At 41.7% G+C, this 18,996-nt stretch overlaps 1 protein-coding gene across 2 annotated transcripts in view; it reads left to right on the top strand.

Annotated features, from left to right (window-relative positions):
• The first annotated feature begins 5,873 nt into the window (after positions 1 to 5,873).
• The window catches only part of Rap1a (RAP1A, member of RAS oncogene family), a 71,119-nt gene continuing 57,996 nt past the window's right edge, over positions 5,874 to 18,996 (top strand). Inside the window, exon 1 of one of the 2 annotated variants that reach the window (XM_038311308.2) lies at positions 5,874 to 5,936. The gene's annotated coding sequence lies outside the window, so the exon portion shown is untranslated. Of the gene's footprint in view, positions 5,937 to 6,381; positions 6,401 to 18,996 lie in introns of those variants that run through there. The other variant, XM_038311309.2, reaches the window with a different exon arrangement.

The raw sequence follows: 18,996 nt of genomic DNA, 5'->3' as shown, positions 1-18,996 counted from the left end.
TGCTTACTCATTTCTTTACACAAAAAAATTAATCAAGGCTCACTAACAATAAACAGTTTGTGGATGAGTAACAATCTATGGAACACATATTAAGTGTGTGAATATATATATATATATACAATATATATATAATATACAATTATTATCACGCAATCAAAATTGTCCCCTGACTAGTGAATTAGCTGGCTTATAGTCTCCCCCTTTTTCTCCATATATAAATATATGGTCTTGAGTTTTTAAAATTAGATTATTTTATGTGCATGAGTGTTTTGCCTGCATGTGTGTATGTACACCCTGTGCGAACCTGGTACCCGTGGAGAACTGAAGAGGGTATCAGATCCCTTGGGGCTGGATGGAGTAACAGATGGTTGAGAACTGCCATTTGGGTGCTGGGAATTAAACCCAGCTCCTCTGTCAGAGTAATAAATGCTGTAGACTGAGGAGTCATCCCTCCCACTCCTTGAATATTTACCGAGAAAACGGAAATGGACTAAACAGATCAAGTTGCTTCCTTTAGGGAGTTTACATTTTTAGTCATCAGGGTTTCGATGGCTTAAGCTTCAGGTCTTCTTAAAATAACTCACTCTACACATTTTGGCAATTCACTCAATCCCTCTAAATAAATTTTTCCGTTTGCAAAATGAACCCAAGACTATCTATTTGATATGGTTAATCATAGGATTAAATCAGTTATAGCCTACCAATGCCAGGTCATAATTTTTGAGTATCGGTACCATATCTTTATATTCTTGGCAATAAGCATAAGTCCCCAGCAAACAGCACTCGTCAGTTTAGGGTAGATGAGTGGATGTGTATGCGGTCCTATATGTGCGGACAACATTTTGTCTATAAAAGTTAACCTGGGGCTGGGGCATGTCAGTGGTGTAGTACTTCCCTGGTATGCACCTGCCATTAGTTTGATCCAAAGTGCAGAACAATTTACTTAGTAAAGTATTATACTGACTTTTCAGTTGTTTAAAATCCAACACAGAAACCAGAAAAGTGCAAGAAATATTGCTGAACATATGCAATTCTATTCTTGTTTCTGAGAGTTCAAGCTGTAAAAACACACTTTGTAAACACGCAGAAGATGAAAGGCTCTTTGTATTGATCTGTGTGTAGCACAGTCTCCATGCTTCTTAAAGGCCTTTTCCATAAGTTGGTCCTAAACAAAGCTACACTAGTCCTGCCAGGTCTCAGCATAATCAGGCTCTCTAGGGTTACAAGCTATAACTGCATTGTAAAAGCATGCTAGGTTTGGGAAGCATTTGGAAGAACTTCTCAGCCCGTAATAACATGAAAACAAATAATTTCATACTGCCAAATTCACTTAGGGTGTAAAGACACTCTCTCTGAGAGTTGTGGCGTTACTGGTGGAGCTAGAAGGGAGTGCAATTATTCTTCATGTTTCAGGAAAGCATAGAACGCACTCAATGGCTGTTTGAGCCGTACTTCATTCCACAAGGTGCAAGACGCACACTGCCATGAGTACTAACTTCACTCAACAGAGTGATATTCAGTAGTAAGACAAAGAAAAGAAAAGAAAAGAAAAGAAAAATCCAAAATATACCCCAAGGCAGCTGCAGATGCCATAGCGAGATACAAACTGAAAACGACAGAGGAACTTCCTAGGTAAGAAAAGTCCTTCAGTTAGGAGCTGCAGTGTGACACAGACTTAGGGCTGGTACGAGGGTTGGGAAGCACTTGAAACAGGCAGAGATGCGGTTGAAAAGTTAGGAGGAATTATAGCAAATAGCTCACAACACATGTACTAGTGAAGTGGGTAAAAACGCTGGAGATCTATGACTGACTAAGTTTTGGATTGCGTAGTTTGTACTTAATTTAGTGTTGAGCTAATGAAAGCTTTTAAATGGAGTGTGGGTCATGATTTGACTATTACTTGGGGGGGGGGGATGTTTCTGTAAGAAAACAAGACTGGAAGGAAAGCAATTGAGCAGGAGACCAAAAAAGAGAGTACATACAATAAGAATCTAGACCAGAGGTGATCAATATCCAATTAAGGGTGATGGTGATGGAGTTAGAGAGAGCTGGCAGATGGGAGAGCTACAGGATAGGAAGTATCTATTCCTGGGCTGAGCAATATAACAGCCTCTAGCCATATGCAGCTATATAAATATAAATCTAATTAAATTTAAGTCAGATTTATAGTACAGCTCCTCAGTCACATGGTCACATTTTAAGTATTTAGTTGCTACTGAGGATTATGTAGATCAAGGACAGGGTAGGTCAGGAGTGAAGACCCCAAGCCTGTAAACCCAGCCCTTGGGAGGGTGAGGCAGAATGACTTCCCTAAGTTTGGGGCTAGCCTGGACCACACAGCAAGTACCAAGCCAGTTAGAGCTGCAAACCAAGATCTTGTTTCAAAACAAAACCAACAGCAGCAAAAAGTAAAATTAAACATAAATATATAAATAACATTGCCATCAAGGCAGAAGAGTAATTTCCATCCTGCAAGAGCATTCTATTGGACAGTGCAGATTGTTTCGAGGGTGATTGGCATAAAGATAAAGATGAGGGATTAGAGGACACCAAGGCTTGATGTCTTTGTGACTGAGGAAGGTGGTGACAGGAGTAGCAAATGGGAAGACAGGTGGACCTACCAGACACTTCACGTCTGTCAGACTCTAGGGACATTAAATGAGCCCCAGGTGCAAGGAATGTTAAATGTCCAGTGGGTCTCCCAGAGCTTTGTATGGGAGCCCTGGTGGATCTAGCTGGCTTATTCCTCCCTGTGTTCGCTGTCTCCCAGGATTGTGGTGCTTCCGATGCTTATGAGTGTGAGGTTCGTTCCTCGGCCCTACCAGGTCAGTGTATGACACACCCTACAATGATGACAGGAGCCCGAAGACTGTACCATTTCTGAAGCTTTCCTGTGCCGGTCTGAACCCTCTTCACAGACACGTCATACTTCCTTTCCCCCAGTTGCCTTGCTCACTTCTGCTTGATCTAGGAAAGTCCCCTCACCCTCACTTATTGGATTGCTTCCTCTGGAAAGATTCCTTCCCACAGGGGTCACTGCTTTTTACTTGACCTCCTTTCTTTCTCAAGTTAAGTTTCAAAGTCTCTCAACCACTCTCTTACCTACCCCTCATCTCTCTCTCAGTGCCTTTCATCAGCAATGGAGGGTGACTTGTTGAATGACCTCGATCTAGACATAGGGCCACCAACTTAAGAGAGAGGAGTAAGAGAAAGGCACACACACCAGCTCTTACCTCATTCATCCATCCGTCAGGAGCCAACAGAGACAGCACTTAGTGCAAACTGGGAAAATGTACACGTGAGGAGTGGGTAGGTGTGTGTGTGTGTGTGTCTGTGTGTGTGTATTTGTGTGTCGCATGGAGGATTGACAAAAGGTACCACTCCTAAGGGAGAACAATTAGAAAAGTGCCCTTTCCCCAAAACTGAATTGAGTGCTGGGTACTCAGCTTGGTGGGCAAAACAAGGACTAGACTTTAGCTCTTACTGGTCCCCTCTGCTCTGCAGTGGACTGTGCCCACCACAAATATTCATCCATGCTAACCTACATCTGCACTGGTGTTCTGTGCTTTTGCGACAAATTGACCGTGCTGTCCTTGCTCCTGTTCACAGCCAGCTCCTTCAGCATTGTGCTAGGACCCATTGCTTCTTAGGTCCTTTCTTTCTCTAGCCATCTCCTCTCATCTCTTCTGTACCGTAACTTTACTTTTCTAAAGACCATACACCATAAGGGAGGAGCTCCACTTTAAAACAGCCTCCTTGAATCCCCTTCCCCTTCCTGCTGCTGCCTGTTTCTCAGTTGCTAGGCTCAACAACCTCTCTGAGAGAGTTCTGTCTTCCTTGCCTCTCACTCTCACAGAACGGCCTTAGCAGACAAGTTCCCATTTGATCACACTGAGAGGGTTTTCATCAAGCCCCCAGCAACCTTTATGAGGCCAGACTCAGCCAATGGGTAAACTCCTAAATCTTGGCTAGGGATGTGGCTCAGTGGCAGAGCTTGGGGAGCACATGCAAGTCAGGGTGGTGGGGGTGAGCTCGTACAAGTCAGGGTGGTGGGGGTGAGCTCGTGCATATCAGGGTGGTGGGAGTGAGGATTGTGCAGCCGCGGCTGGAGACTGAGACTCGCGTGTCTCCTTAGCTGTTTCAGCAGTAGGTGATGGACCTGACCATTCCCTCTTTCCTACTACGACTCCCTAACTACTTCCTTCCTTCCCTGGTGTTCCTCTAACCTGAATGCCAGCTCCATGTCTCTTTAACCTCCACTTCTGCAGTGTCTCTTGGTCCTCTCTTCCAGCTACACGTCCTCCCTAAGGGAGTTTATGCAAACCTGAGGTTCTATGTCCCGGTGTACCTCAAGTTTATATCTCCAGGTTCATAGCTCCCACTGTTTATTCAGTACATCCACTTGGATGGAAAACAGGCAAAATGGAAGTTTTTTTTTAAAAGATTTATTTATTTTTATTTTATGTATATGGGTGTTTTGCCTGTATGTAGGTAGGTATGTGTACCACAAGCATGCAGTGCCCACAGAGGCCAGAAGAGGACATCGGATCCCCTAGAACTAGAGTTATAGCCTGTTGTTAGCAGCCATGTGGGTGCTGGGAACCCAGCCCAGACTAACTTCTGCAAGAGGAACAAGTGCCCAGCATCACTGAGCTTTCTCCAGACCCCTAAAATAGAAATCCTGATTCCTCCCTTTGATTGGCTCTTACCATATCTTCTCTCCCATTAAATGACACCAGCCAACAGCCCCTGAATCTAAGAGTCATCCACAATCTTTTTGTTCCTCCCACTGCCTTCTCAAGCCCAACTCCAACATAATACAAGTGTATTTAAGAAAACGAAAATAAACAAAATCTAAAATAAAGGAAAACCCTGCACTCTGACACAAACAGTCACTTACTATGCCTCGCCCCCCCCCCCCCCACCGTGGACATTTGTGCTTCTATTGTGCATTTCACACACACAACGAGACTCACTCTAGTCCCCAAAGGGCCTGGAACACACTGTGGAGTCCAGGCTAAACCTCAGATTTGTGGCAATCCACCTGCTCCAGTCTTCCCAATACTGGGATTACAGGAGTGAGCCACCACACCCTGCATAATGCTAACCTCTGAAAATGTGAACTAGATATAGTCGTTTCTGGGCCCACCCTCTCCTCAGGACTTCCTGTTGCCATTACAATAGTCCGCAGGCTCCGCAGGTTCTGGCCAATTCTCGCAAACGTCTAAGAGTCTTCTTACTGCTCTGCTCTTTGACCACAGACCCTGTTCATCCATCCTTCCACTTGCCTTTTGCCATTATGCAATATGGCGGACACATCTCCACCTCTGGGTTTATGGCTGATTTTCTCTCATCCCGGAAGGGCTGTTCCTCTCATCCAGCCCCTGGATTTGCTAGACTTGTTTCTTCACAGCATGAGCAAAGGTGTGCAAAGCTCTCTCTGGTGACCTGCGATTTCTGCTACTTGCTTATTGTTCGTGTTGCCTCTCCTAGCTCAGAAGAATGAAAGCTCTAGAAAGTGATTTTTCCCTATATACTCCTAGAACAGCAACAGACCCCTATTTGGTGCTCAACTAGTAACTAGTGATTGCATCCCTTCAAAATTCTCCTCTCTCTGAATTTTTTCGTCCTTCCTCATTTCAATTTTGGACTTAACCACCTCCCCTAAGGCGAGGCCCCAGTTCCCTTCTGCACACTATTCCTTTGCAGTCCCCACCCTTTGAAGCACGGCTCCTTTAAATAGACTCGGGAAACGCGGCCGGGAAGGCGGAGCACGGACTTGGGGGCGGGGCCTGCGTGCTGCGTGCGTGCGCGTTCCGGAGGCGCCGCCGCCGCCGTTCCCGAGGCCGCTGCTGCCGCCGCCGCCGCGCAGAGCCCGAGCCCGAGCCGCGGCCGAGAGGAGGGAGGAGGAGGTGGAGGAGGCGCCGGGCCGCGGGGTGAGTGCGGGGCACGAATGGGGGGGCGCGGGCTGGCCGCACCTCGGTGGCCTCTTCACAGCCGCCCGCGAGTCCGGGGCGGTGGCCGGGGGCCTGGCGGGCGGGAGGGGCCGCGGCTGGAGGCCGGAGCCAGCCACGCCCGCGGACCGAGGCGGCCCGGCCGGGCCTGCGGGACCGGGCGCGAGGGGCGGGCCGCGAGAGGGGACGCGTGTCCGCGCCCGCTCCGAGGTGTCGTCCCCGGGGCCGGGGAAGTGCAGTGCCCTCCGTGCGGCCTTTGCCCCGGCCGCCGAGCGCTGACACCTCCGCGTCCCCGTCCGCCGCCAGCCGGGTTCCCGCCCTCCCTGCCCTCTGTCTTCTGCGGCTTGCCATGTGTTCGCCTTTGCAGCGTTGCTCTCCGCTCTGGTTTCCTTGAATTTTGTCAGCGTAGAGGCCACGGTGTGATTCTTGTCTTCCTTCCGTCGAGGGTGTGTGAGAAGTGTCGGGGTGGTGGGATTGTGACTTGTCTCCTCACTCAGAAAGTTAAGGACAGTGGCTTCTGCTGAATTGTGTAATTTGCTGTTGTAAGGAGAAGAGCGAGGCAGAACACTTGTGCCTAAAAAAACAAAAAACCCCAAGGTTTCCTCACACGATGGAAAACCAGAGTTTAGGGCACCTTTGATCCCTTGGAAAAAGAGCCAGCGTTGAAAAACAGTGTATTGCCGTTGGGAAGGGAAAATCATTTTGTCGCTGCTTTGAAGGAAGTACTGTGTAAGACATGGAATAAAAGGGCAGGAGGTTAATGGGCCAAGCGTTACAGGTACCAGCCACCGTTTTCTGCTTCTTGGGTGGCAGAAGATCCGTTCTGTTTTCAGTAGAGTCGGAGTGTCGACCCTCAAAATGAACCAGGGTAGTTTGCCTTCCAAAGCAGCCAGTTACAAGAGATGATGCTGGAAACAGGATTTGGAAACTTTCTTTGAGTTTCCTGTCAGAATGTGTGGGGGTGGGTATGCCTCGGAGTAGTTTCTCTTTTCGTTTGATGTAACTGATTTCTGCAACACTTTGATACAGTAAGTGCTAGATCAGGCCCCAGACTCCTTTCTGTCTTTATGCTTTTCTGTAATACTTTGTTTCAGAATTAAATGTATATTGTTTGAATATTTTTTTTTCAGTGACTCTCGTTTAGCTTCCTTGCCTCTTCAAATTCTGTGATGATTGTGTTCATTATCAACGATTAGATGTGTTTCAAAATTTGTTGAATGAATTGAGTGGGTTCAGTGCCTGATTTACATCTCATATCTTTTTGAGAGGTACATTTCAGTTAAATGTTGCACTTCACTTCCATTATATAAAAATGTTATTCATAATCTTTCCCAGGCCACTGATACTTTTGAGACTATGGTGAAATACATGAACTCTTTCTTTGCCCAGGAAAAACAAAATAGACATTTTTGCGCAAAATTTTGCGTTCAGTTTCTGAATGTTTCTCCTCTAAATTCACCAGTATTTTAAAATAAGTTATATTTATTTTAAAAGTGAACTAAGTCCCAGATATTATTCACTTTCTTGTTAGAACTTTTAAAAAGTGCACACTTTTTTGGTGGCCTTTGGATGTGATTGTGTCTTGACCTTAAATTCTGGGGATCTGGAAATAAGGTTTAAGAGTGATTGTTCTTACAATTTTATGGGGGAAGTTCTCAGTAACTACTATCCCTCAAACAGGTTTCATGTATAGCTCAATATAACTGAGGAAGACCTTGAACTTGTGATTCTCTTGTCTCCTCTTCCAGAGTATTTGGATAGGTGTTTGCTTCCATGCCTGGTTTATGTGGTGCTGGGGATCAAACCCAGTTCATGCATGGTAGATAATCGATCTATTAGCAGTCATTTTGTTTGTAGTGCTGGGAATCTAACCTGGAATCTCAAGCATAGTTAGTTGGCAAGCACTTTACCACTGAACTGTGTCCCCAGCCCTAGCCAGCAGTCATTTTAAAACCAATACTCCCTAGTATCTTTTGGCCCCTTAAAATTATAAGCATGAATAATCAGTCTTTTACTTGTACAGTGTACTTTTTAGTAATATGAGAATTTTAAAAACCAAATGGTTTCTCTTTCTTTCAAGCTTGTTAATATACATGGTTTTCATGTAGTTAATTCTGAAGACCTGCAATATAATTCAGTAAGCAGGTATACTGTGTGGATAAAAAAGTTCTTGCTGTCATCCCTTCGGTCATGCGGGATACCATGACCGAGTATGTGTAGAGTGTTAGGTGATCGAGCTGTGCGGAAGAGTGAGGACGGGTGAGGCCTGGAGAAAACACTGCCAGGGAAGACCTGAGACCAGAGATCCGAAAGGAAGTACGGGGTGTGTGCTCCCTGTGTTAAAAAAGATCACAGGAAGAGAGGCCTTCTGGTGCAAAGACTCCAGAGTGTACATGACCTTTCTGAGAACAGCTAGGAGGCTAGTGTGGTCTAAGAACAGTAAACAGGGAGAGAAAAAGGCCTTGAGATTAGAGAAATAACTGCGGTGGCCCTTTTAAAACCTTGGGTCCCATAGTAAATCTTCTGGATTTTACTTTGAATGAGATGGGGAACCCTTAGAGTAGAAGAGAGACCTGATCTGACCTAATTTTATAAACATCATTCTCACTATTGTGTGGAAGTCTACTTGGGTTGGGGAAAATCAAGAAAAACGTGCAGGGGATTGAACCCAGGTCCTTATACTTGCTAGGTAAGTGCTCAACAACCAAGCTACATCCTTCCCTTATGTCTTCATTTCAACCTTTTAACCGTTTGAAATACTCCATCTTCTTTCTGTTGGGCGTGTAGGTATCTTCCCGTCTCCATTAAGATAGCCGTGAAATTTTACAGCCGTCTAAGCAACTTTTTTTCTTTTGGGATATTTCCTTGTGATGTATGTCTAAAAGGATCACAATATATGAATAGACTTATCTGGTATATGTCTAAATTGCCTTTAAACAGTTGGTTATCCTAGTTTCAACAGCCATGGTTGTTGAGTGTAAGTTTTGTGACAATTTCTTGATTTCATTGGGTGTTCTTAACACAAGCAGTTGTTTTGGTCGCCAAATGAGATCTTTTAGACAGGTTGAATTTAGCTTACCTCACTCTTCAGCTTTTAACCACTGAGTGCTAATTGTTAGGGATACAGGTAAATTAGAGGGCCTTTGCTCTCAGGGAGCTTTTACATTCTGCTGTGTTTTATAAAAATAACTGTCAGTGTTACCAGTGTTTTCTGTGGCTGTGAACTTTGCTAGTGGATATTGATAGTCTCCTACAAAATAAGCATTTAGTTGTTCATAAGGAGTTTTTGACCTCTGTTATTTGTTTATGTTTCAGTGACATTTTAGAATCTTACATGTTTGACAATTAAGTTACACCTAGTAGTTCTTAGTTAAGAGCAATTGAATTTTTAAATTGTAGTGTGCTGTTATTCAGAAAATAGACGGTTTCGTTATGCAAGGTCAACTTTGACTCGTTGACATTTTATTTAGGTTTAACAGGAGGATGATACCACTGTTTTCATAGAAAATTATACCACCAAGACTTTGTTCAGCATTTCTAGCTCTGGGATCTAGATGGCTTGACTTGGTCTGACAGAGCTGTGACATCTGTAAGGGAGGGAGAACAGCTGAGTCCCCAGGGAAGCACCTAGCACTGTGTGGCCTGTGCTAGAGAGCCAGGGGATGTTCACCAAAGCTCAGTCTTCAAGGCTCCTGACTCCAAACAGCTCTTGTTTTAGATGTCAATATGAATAATTTGTATAAAGCATTTATATTTTATTATTGTGGTACATTTAAATTGTGAACATAAACTTATTTCCTCCCAATGTTCTTTTTCAAATTAAGCTAATCATTTATGAAAAGTTACTGCATAGTTCAAGTATTTTATGCACATTTCAATGTCATGGAAAATACTATATTACTTAATATACTTTTTATCTTGTAGAAAATACTAGCATTAAATAGAAATATTTAAGCTTTCATATGTTAATGAGAGGAACTTGAAGCATCCTTTGTGTGGTGATCACAAGTAATAATTTTATGTACCTTTTAATAGTCCGTATACTTCAGATAATTCACATTTTAAGGGTTTTTTTTGTAGTATTACTTATGGGTTTGTAGTGAGTGATTATGGCCTCCCTCCCTGAGCATTTGATTTTGAGATGATTGGCTAATTTATTTCCAAGTTAAATGATCCTGATGAGAACTGAGTCTGTAATGTTAACTTTCTTCATTATTATGATCAGCAAAGCAGTTCAGCAAAGAACTGTGCCATGCTCTCATTTCTGCTGAAAATAGGCCTTTCTGAGCGAGGGACGGATACATTGTGCACTTATACCTGCACCAGTGTAAGAGGGGAAGTTGTGTGATTATTTAGGTAAAACTGAAACAAGAAATGGTGTGCTTTTATAAAAGGAATAAAAAGTCCTTTTAGTATTGTTTTCAGAAGTACCTGATGCACACCTGGGAAATTAGCTTGTTTTATGAAGTAAACTTTAATTTTTGTACAAAGGAATGGCTTTTTAAGAGTCCTTAACTTATTTAGGGCATACAAATTTATCATAGCTAAATCTGAAAGAAGTTAATTTCGCCAGTTTTGTATCTTTAGCTTATTTAGTTCACATTGATAGGGAGTGATTCAAATTATGAGGTAGCAAAATTAACAAAACTTAAAATAAAGTGTACAAGTCATATGTTTGGTTTTGGGACATAATAAAATTTAGACACTTCTTGAGTATATTAAAGTACAAATAACTAGTAAAAGATGCTTTTGAATTAGTTAGCACTTTTGATAACTCACTTTGAATTTACATGTATGTATCAAACATGTTACTTATCAGTCTTTAAAATTTTTTATGTATGTGTGTATGTTTGCCTCAGTGTATGTTGTGAACCCTGTGTGTGTCTGATTCCCAAAGGAGCCAGAGAGGTGTCTCTCCCCGGGACTGGAGTTGTAGTTGGTTGTGAGCCATCATGTAGGTGCTGGGAATTGAACCTGGGTTCTCTGGAAGAGCAGTGTTCTGTCTCTTATTCATGATTTTTTTGCATTACTGTTTTATACCAACTTACTGTACATGTGAAAAAAATAATTTTGCTCAGGATAAGATTGTGCTTTAGCTTTCAAAAGCAGCGCCATAGAAGTTAGAGAACTGATGGAGCTGTTGAACACAACCACAATAGCATTGGGCACTGTACTTCTCGTAATATTTTTAAATTCATTTATAAATAAAATTCATTCTGTTCCAGACAAGTTAGTGTTATTATGCAACATAATTGTTTTAAGAGTTGACATTTTTTACTAATTTTACAATTACATGTAAAATTACTGGATATGTTTGGAACTAGTTTGAATATAAAAGTATTGTATACTTACATTAAGAGACCCATTTGGCCATTGAACCAATGTTTTAAATTAACTTTTAAAAAAATGTATTTTAATTTATGTGTATGAGTGTTTTGCCTGCATGTGCGTCTGTACTTCAGACGGATGTCAGGTAGAGTAAGCTAGAAGAGGTTGTCAGGTCCCCTGGAATTGGAGTGTTGGGTGATTAATACCCACCACATGGGTGCTAGGAGCTGAACCCAGGCTCTCTGGGAGGGCAGTCAGTGTTCTTAACCTCTCAACTATCACCAGCCCCTGGAATGTTTTATTACCTATATTTGTGATCTCATGTGTGTTATGCATATGCCATGATGTATGTGTGGAGGTCAGAGGACAACTTGTAGGAGTTGGTTCTCACCTTCCACCATGTGATTCTCAGGGATCAAATTCCTCAAGTACCTTTATCTGCTTAACCATCTCATCAGCTGAGATGTTTGAGTCAGAATTAAACTCTTTGCTGAACACATGTAAATGTGTAGTGTATTTTTAACCAGGAGTTCATAGTCTAGTAATCTATGTATTTTCATAGTGGATTAAAAATATAAGTAAATTTTTTAGGTTAAATTCTTCTTACTAGTGAGCTATTTCTGTATATTTGTTTTCTAACAGCTTTTTAGTACTTGGCTGTCCATTAAATGGTAGGTCTGTGCAGCTTCATAAATACTGTTCCTTAGTTGTCAAAAATATAGTAATATAAAATACAGACTGTGATCTTGCTCAGTCCTCAACACACACACCCCTCACATGTGCGCACAAACATACACACACACACACACACACAGACACCCACGTTGTACTGGAGTTGTTTCCTTGTTAGGATAGCCATTTTAATTTTATGTTTAACATCAAGGTTTAGGGTTTTCTTGTTTTTGTAGAACAGGTTTTTTCAAATTATTTTTTCCTACATTGATTAAAATCATCCTGTGCCACTAAAATGTCTACTTAGGTTGGATGTGTGGCTAGACAGAGTGCATCAGTTTACCTTCGTAGTGAGCACTAGGAGCTGGCCAGTCTTATTTTCAAGTTTCTCCCTCAGACCTGACTGACATGCTTATAAGAAACAATACTGCATTTAGTTTGCAAAATGAGGATAGTTATTCTGGTTTTTCTGTTTTTGCACATTGTGAGTTAGAATTAATTTGACTTTACTTTCAATCATTATGCATAGAAAATCTGCTTAACTGTGGTGCTTTCTTTTGGGATTTTGGCTGTCCATTAAATGCTAGGCTTTGTGCAGCTTCATAAATACTGTTGAGTTTTGGACAACATCCTTTATATAGTCTAAAAGTAAAGATGAACATAATAGGTTCTAACCTGGCAACAAAACAAGGCTGATGTTTCTTTGTCCTGAGAAATGTAGTTCCTATTCCAATTAATCTGTTCTTTTTACCTTCAGGATTGTTTTCAGTGGATATGAAATTCCCTCCCCATTTGTGTGTGTGTGTGTCTGTGTGTGTGTGTGTGTCAGAGAGAGAGAGAGAGAGAGAGAGAGAGATCAATATTACATTGTTGGAAATTTTGAAAAGAACATAAATAGAAAGAAATCTTGCATTATTGGTGATCCAGTTACACAGAGAAGACTACCAGTAATGTTTCAGTGTGTATTTTCCAGGTCTTTTTGTATACAGACTTTTATTTTTAGAAAAATTATAATTGTGCTTTATATTATTTAGGTATGACTTTTCCTGTCTATGTGGGATGTTGGTCCCTTGGTTTAGAGCTTTAAGGTTTTCTTTATGATACTATTAACTTAATTAAAGGAGAGACATTTTTGTACATTTATCTTTGATTGCATCTGTTTTTGTCTTTTCCTTCCTTTCTTTGCTTTAGGCTAGGTTCCCAGAAATGGGATCTCAGGCTCAGAGAGTAGTTGCCCTGTATGAGTGTCTTGTTGCACCTACAGTGGCATCAAACAGGTTAGTTTTTATAGTTCTTCTCAGTGGGATAAATCCCGGTTAGGGTCTTTGTGGTTATCTACAGACATCATATTACTAAGAATGTGGAACAACATTATTGTGTATGCGTGGAAACTTAATAGTTCTTTTGAAAAAGTTAGTTGCAATGAGTTTTTTAAAAAATATTTTAGAGCTGGGCGGTGGTGGCGCACATCTTTTTTCTTCTTCTTTTATTTTTGGAGGCAGGGATTCTCTGTAACTTTGGAGCCTGTCCTGGAACTAGCTCTTGTAGACCAGGCTGCCCTCGAATTCCTAGAGATCCACCTGCCTCTGCCTCTGGAGTGCTGGGATTAAAGGCGTGCACCACCACCTTGCTTCATCACTTATTGAGTACATGGTTTGAGGCATCTTATTAACGTGATGATTTGGTATTTCTAATTTAAAGAATAATAATAGTACTACCTACATCACAAGTTTGTTGAAAAGGTTAAAAATAAAGTGTTAAGACTGCTTGGGTTATAATAGACATTTATTAAATAGCCAACTATTTTTGTTAGTTCTTTTGCAAGGGGGAGTACCTCACTTTTTTAACCTCATGAACTAATGTAGATGCAAGTGAACTGAGTGCACAGTGACTTGAGAAGAGAGCCATAGACATACTTTGTGTTAGGAGGTTCAGAAGATGGACGACAGGATTATTAATTTGATAGAGGTATGAACTTTAGGCTTATTTGGGGTTAGATTTTTTTTTCTTTGAGTCATTGAATGCTGGGTTGAGAAGGGAAAACCTGATTGTGGATGTAAGAATTTTTAATATGAGGACTATTACTTGACAAAAGCATTTCATTTATTGAAAGGAAAATATATTTGGTCTGGAGAGATGTTTAGTGACTAAGAGTACTGGCTGCTTTTGTAGAGGGCCCAGGTTTGGTACCCAGTACACACATGGCAACTCACATTGCTTAATTCAGTTCCAGGGAACTCAACACCTTATTCTGGCCTCTGTGGGCACTGCATGCATGTGGTACACCTGTGAGGGTTGGGTCCCATGAAGACACAGAACAAGCTATCTAAGACAGTAAAGGAGCGGCTCCCACAGCGTTCCTGCCTTTTTGCCCTAGAAGCTTTGGGAACAGTGGTGGTGAGGGATATGACCAAAGCAACACCCCTCAGGGTTTGTCTGGTTCTACTCCCTCTATGATACAGTTTTTGTTTGTGTTTTTTTCAGGAATTTATCATCACTTCTTTAAGATAGGACCCTGGACACCATTATTTTCCCAAGCCAGTTTTTCTCTCTACATTTTCCTCCCTGCTCCTATACGCTTCTGAGTTTTCTATCCATCTATCCACCCATGTCCCACCCACCTCCCCACCCATGCATCCTTCATTTTGAAAACTAAGAACATGCTAGTTGCTGAGGTTACAAAGACAAACTAAATAGGTAGCACCTGTCTTCATGGATCTTCCGGTGTAACCCAGGAAAACAGCAGGGCAGCCATGGCGCACCCAGAAGCCCAAGTAGAAGGATCTCGAGTTCAAGGCCAGTTTGGATTAAATGAGTTCTAGAGCAGCCTAGACTGCAGAGTGAGGTTCTTTCTCAAAAATAAAGTGTTGCAGTGAGGTGGAGGAACACAAGCAACCACACCTGAACACAGACACAAGCTTGTCCAGCAGAATCAGTGATAGACAACAATTTAGAATTTGAAGGCAGGCAAAGAGCAACAACAACAAAGGGAAGTCGAGTGAATGGCCTTTAGGAAGAGTATTCCTTTAAGTACTCTCATTCTTTCTTCTTCCTTTAATTTCCTTTTTTTTTGTGTGTGTTTTTTTTTTTTTTTTTTGAGACAGGGTTTCTCTGTGTAACAGTCCCTAGCTGTCATGTAACCAGCTCTATAGACCAGGCTAACCTTAAACTCACAGAGATTTGCCTGCTTCTGTGGTGCAGGAGAATTGTCTGTATTCTGTCAGTCATGTTTTAAATAAAACACTGATTGGCCAGGCAGAAAGTATAGGCGGGAAAACCAGACAGGAAGTAGAAATGATGTAATGAGAACAGGAGAACTCTGGGAAGGAGGAAGTTGATTCCTCCCACTCCTGCCCAGACCATCGAAGCAGCAGGATGTGATCTGCACCACTGAAAACTAACATAGATCAGAAAAATGGGTTAATCAAGATGTGAGAGTTAGCCAGTGAGAGGCTAGAGCTAATGGGCCAATCAGCTTTATAACTTATAGAGATCTCTGTGTTATTTCTTTGGGGCTTGCCTGCTGTGTGGGGTACTGGGCGGGACAGAAACCCAAACAAGCAGGCCTGGCTCCCTCGTGTTATACTTCTGCCTCCCAAGTGCTGGGATTAAAGGTGTGTGTGTGCCACCACCGCCCGGCTATTTGTCTGATTTTTACATGAGGTGACATGAAGTATGTGAAATCAGACTCTAACCTTTGTATGCCAGAATTTCAAAGCAAATGAGTGAGGAACAAATCACACTGGACTATGGGAAATGGTTTGGATTTTGTGATAGATACGAAGGGAAGGCACTCTTTACAACCTTCCTATGTGGATAAATACGTATAACTCTTGGATTTGTGTTGTAAGAGCGGCAGGCCACTTTTTTGCCACCCGGCTAGCTTTACCCGAAATAATTACATGGAAACTGTATTCATTTAAACACTGCCTGGGCCCATTAGTTTTAGCCTCTTATTGGCTAATTCTTATATCTTGCTTTAACCCATATTTAGTAATCTGTGTAGCACCACGAGGTGGTGTCTTACTGGGAAGGATCTTAGCCTGCATCCATCTCAGAGAGGAGAGCTATGGCGTCTGCCTGAGGCGTCTGCCTGACTCTGTTTTTTTTTCTCCCACAATTCTGTTCTGTCTACTCCGCCTACCTAATTTTCTGTTCTATTAAAGGGCCAAGGCAGTTTCTTTATTAACCGATGAAAATAACACATAGACAGATGACCCTCCTCCATCCGATTTGAAGGCAGGGTTACTAAGAATACTAGCTAAGAACCAAATCTGTGGGTCAACAGTAGTTTTTGTTTCTTTTACCCCCCGCCCATGTGTTTACCCATATACAAACACTGACAAATGAAGCAGTGGCTCATGTGTGAAGGTGGAACCCTTTGGGGTTGGTCTTCACATTCCACCTTGTTTTGAGATAGGGCTCTCTTGTTTGTCATTGTGTATGTCAGGCTAGCTGGCCTGTGTTTTGCCTTTGAGGATTCTCCTTTTTCCCTCCATAGGGATTATGGAGACCCTTGCCCAGTATAGCTTTATGTGGGTTTTTGAGACTTAGGTCATCTCACTTGCTCAACTGAGCCCTCTCCCCACCCCTATAGAATATATCACTTTTTTGAATACATCATCACTGTTTTCCCATGGGTCTGCAGAGATCAGAATAAATTACTTTAAGTATTGCAAAAACCTAATAAAATAGTATGCTTTTGGTAAACTCTCAGCGCTTGGGAGTCAGATTCAGGAGGATCTCCTGAATTCAAGGTAATTATAGTTTACATGATGAGTTCTAGATCAGCCAGGGCTATCTAGCTACATAGAAGATATTCTATCTTCAGAAATAAAAGCAACACCCCCTCCCCAGATAGATGTGTGTGTGTGTGTGTGTATGTGTGTGTGTTTTAAGATATATGTATTATGTATGTATGTTTATAGGCAAGCTATTGTATATTATTTATTTTTTAATATTTTATTTTTATGTGCCTTAGTATTTTTGCCATGGGTGTCAAGTCCCCTGAAACTGGAGTTACAGACAGGTATGAGCTGCCATTTGGATGCTGGGAGTTGAACCTGGGTCCCCTGGAACAGCATTCAGTCCTCTTAACCCCTGAGCTATCTCTTCAACCCTGCATTATCTTTCCTTTAACCAGTAATATGTAGACTCAAGTCTTTGGACCTGATTTATACCACACATTAGCTCATAGTTAAGCAGCAGAGTGCTTGCCTAGCTTGTGAGAGCATAGTGGGTTTGCTTCCTCAGTTTGGGAAAACAGTGTTGTTTATGGTAGGGAGAATTTAGCATTGAGTTACATTAGTTTTAAGCCTGAAAATTTGAGAATTCTGATTAGCCTTTACTTAATCTGACTAGTAAAATATCAATGTACTTGGTACACAAAACTCTCTAAGGATTCAGAATCCATGTAGAATAAAAAAAAATTTCATAGAAAGGCTTGAAACCACTGATAAATTTTGGAATTATTTTTATTTATATATATATATATATATATATATATATATATAAAATAGACTTCTTAACATTCCATTTAAATTGCACAGTAAGTCTCTGAAGCGGGTATTAGTTGTCTTAGTTAGCCTGGTAGTGTTGTGATACAGTGGTGGAGGGGAAAGGTGTAGTTCAGTTTACAACTCTCGGCTCACACTCCATCACCTGAGGGTGTCAGGGCAGGAACCTGGAGGCAGGAACTGAAATAGAGACCAAAGAGGAGCATAGGCTTGCTCCTCCTGACTTGCTTAGTCTGTTTTCTTATACATTTGAGGACCACCTGCCCAGGGGTACATCAGCCTCCTACATCAATTATTAATCAAGAAAATGCACTATGAACTTATCTCTTAAGGCAATCTGGACGGAGGCATTTTCTCAATTGATGCTCCTCTTCCTAGAAAAGTTTATTTTGTATCAAGTTGCAAAACAGAAACAAACCACTCTCAACAAGGACAATTTAAATTGTCCTTGTTAAATCAATATATATACATATCACTATTGAACATAAACTTTCCGGCTGGAGAGATGGCTCAGAGGTTGGGAGTACTGTCTGCTCTTCCAGAGGTTCTGAGTTCAATTCCCAGCAACCTCATGGTGGCTCACAACCATCTGTAACGAGATCTGGTGCCCTCTTCTGGCCTGAAGGGGTACATGCAGGAAGAACCCTGTATACATAATTAATAAATACGTCTTAAAAAAAAACTCATAAACTTTCCTTTCTTGTTTTCTAAGAGCTCATCTTATTATTACTACAAATATAAAACATTCCAATTTTTGAAAGTCCTGCAATCTTTTAAGAATTCACATTAAAAGTTGTCTTTAAAGTATCCAGTCTTTTAAAGTTCCAACCCTCTCAAAAATATCTAGAGCATCTCTAAAATATCCAAAGCCTCTTGAAAGTATCTACTTTCTCTCAGATTCCTAAGTCTCTGTCAGATTATTGTGCCTTTAAAATTCTAAAGTCTTGTTAATCTGGGCTCTTGTAAAATCAAAAATAAGTTGCATGCTCCCTACTTCATGAGAGAAGAACCAAGGCACTGTCACAATCAAATCAAAGCAGAACCAAACTTCAACAGTGTAAAAAGTTCAGTACTTCACATCTGGGTTGTACTCATGATCCTCTGGACTCCATAGGGCTTGGGCCACTTCTTTGACTCCACCCTCCTGTGCAGCACACACAGCTTGTTTCTTAGGATGAAGGCCAGGTCCTCTCCAAGGCTTCTGCTGTCTTTGGTCGTGGTCCCATGGTACTGGGATCTCCCAGATGCTAGAATCTTCCCTGCAACTGAACTGTACTTCATCAGTAGCCCCTCCTGGGATCTCGTCAGGACTCTAAGCCTGCTGTATGGTACCAAACCTCAACTTCTCTCTGTGGGGCTCACCATTCTGAGACTTCTACTGCAACTGAAGCTTCACCTTCACCTATGGCTTCTCACTAAAGAGGTGTAAAGTGTAAAAGATTGAGAGATATTAAAAGATAATTTGGTAATGCACATTAGAACAGAAAGTGAAATAGGTACAACCTTTTGACTCACCAAGATAGGAT

Source organism: Arvicola amphibius, chromosome 14 (assembly GCF_903992535.2).
Source record: "Arvicola amphibius chromosome 14, mArvAmp1.2, whole genome shotgun sequence".
Classification (NCBI taxonomy): domain Eukaryota; kingdom Metazoa; phylum Chordata; class Mammalia; order Rodentia; family Cricetidae; genus Arvicola; species Arvicola amphibius.
The sequence above is the reverse complement of the archived record's forward strand: the minus strand, read 5'-3'. Positions and strand labels throughout refer to the sequence as shown.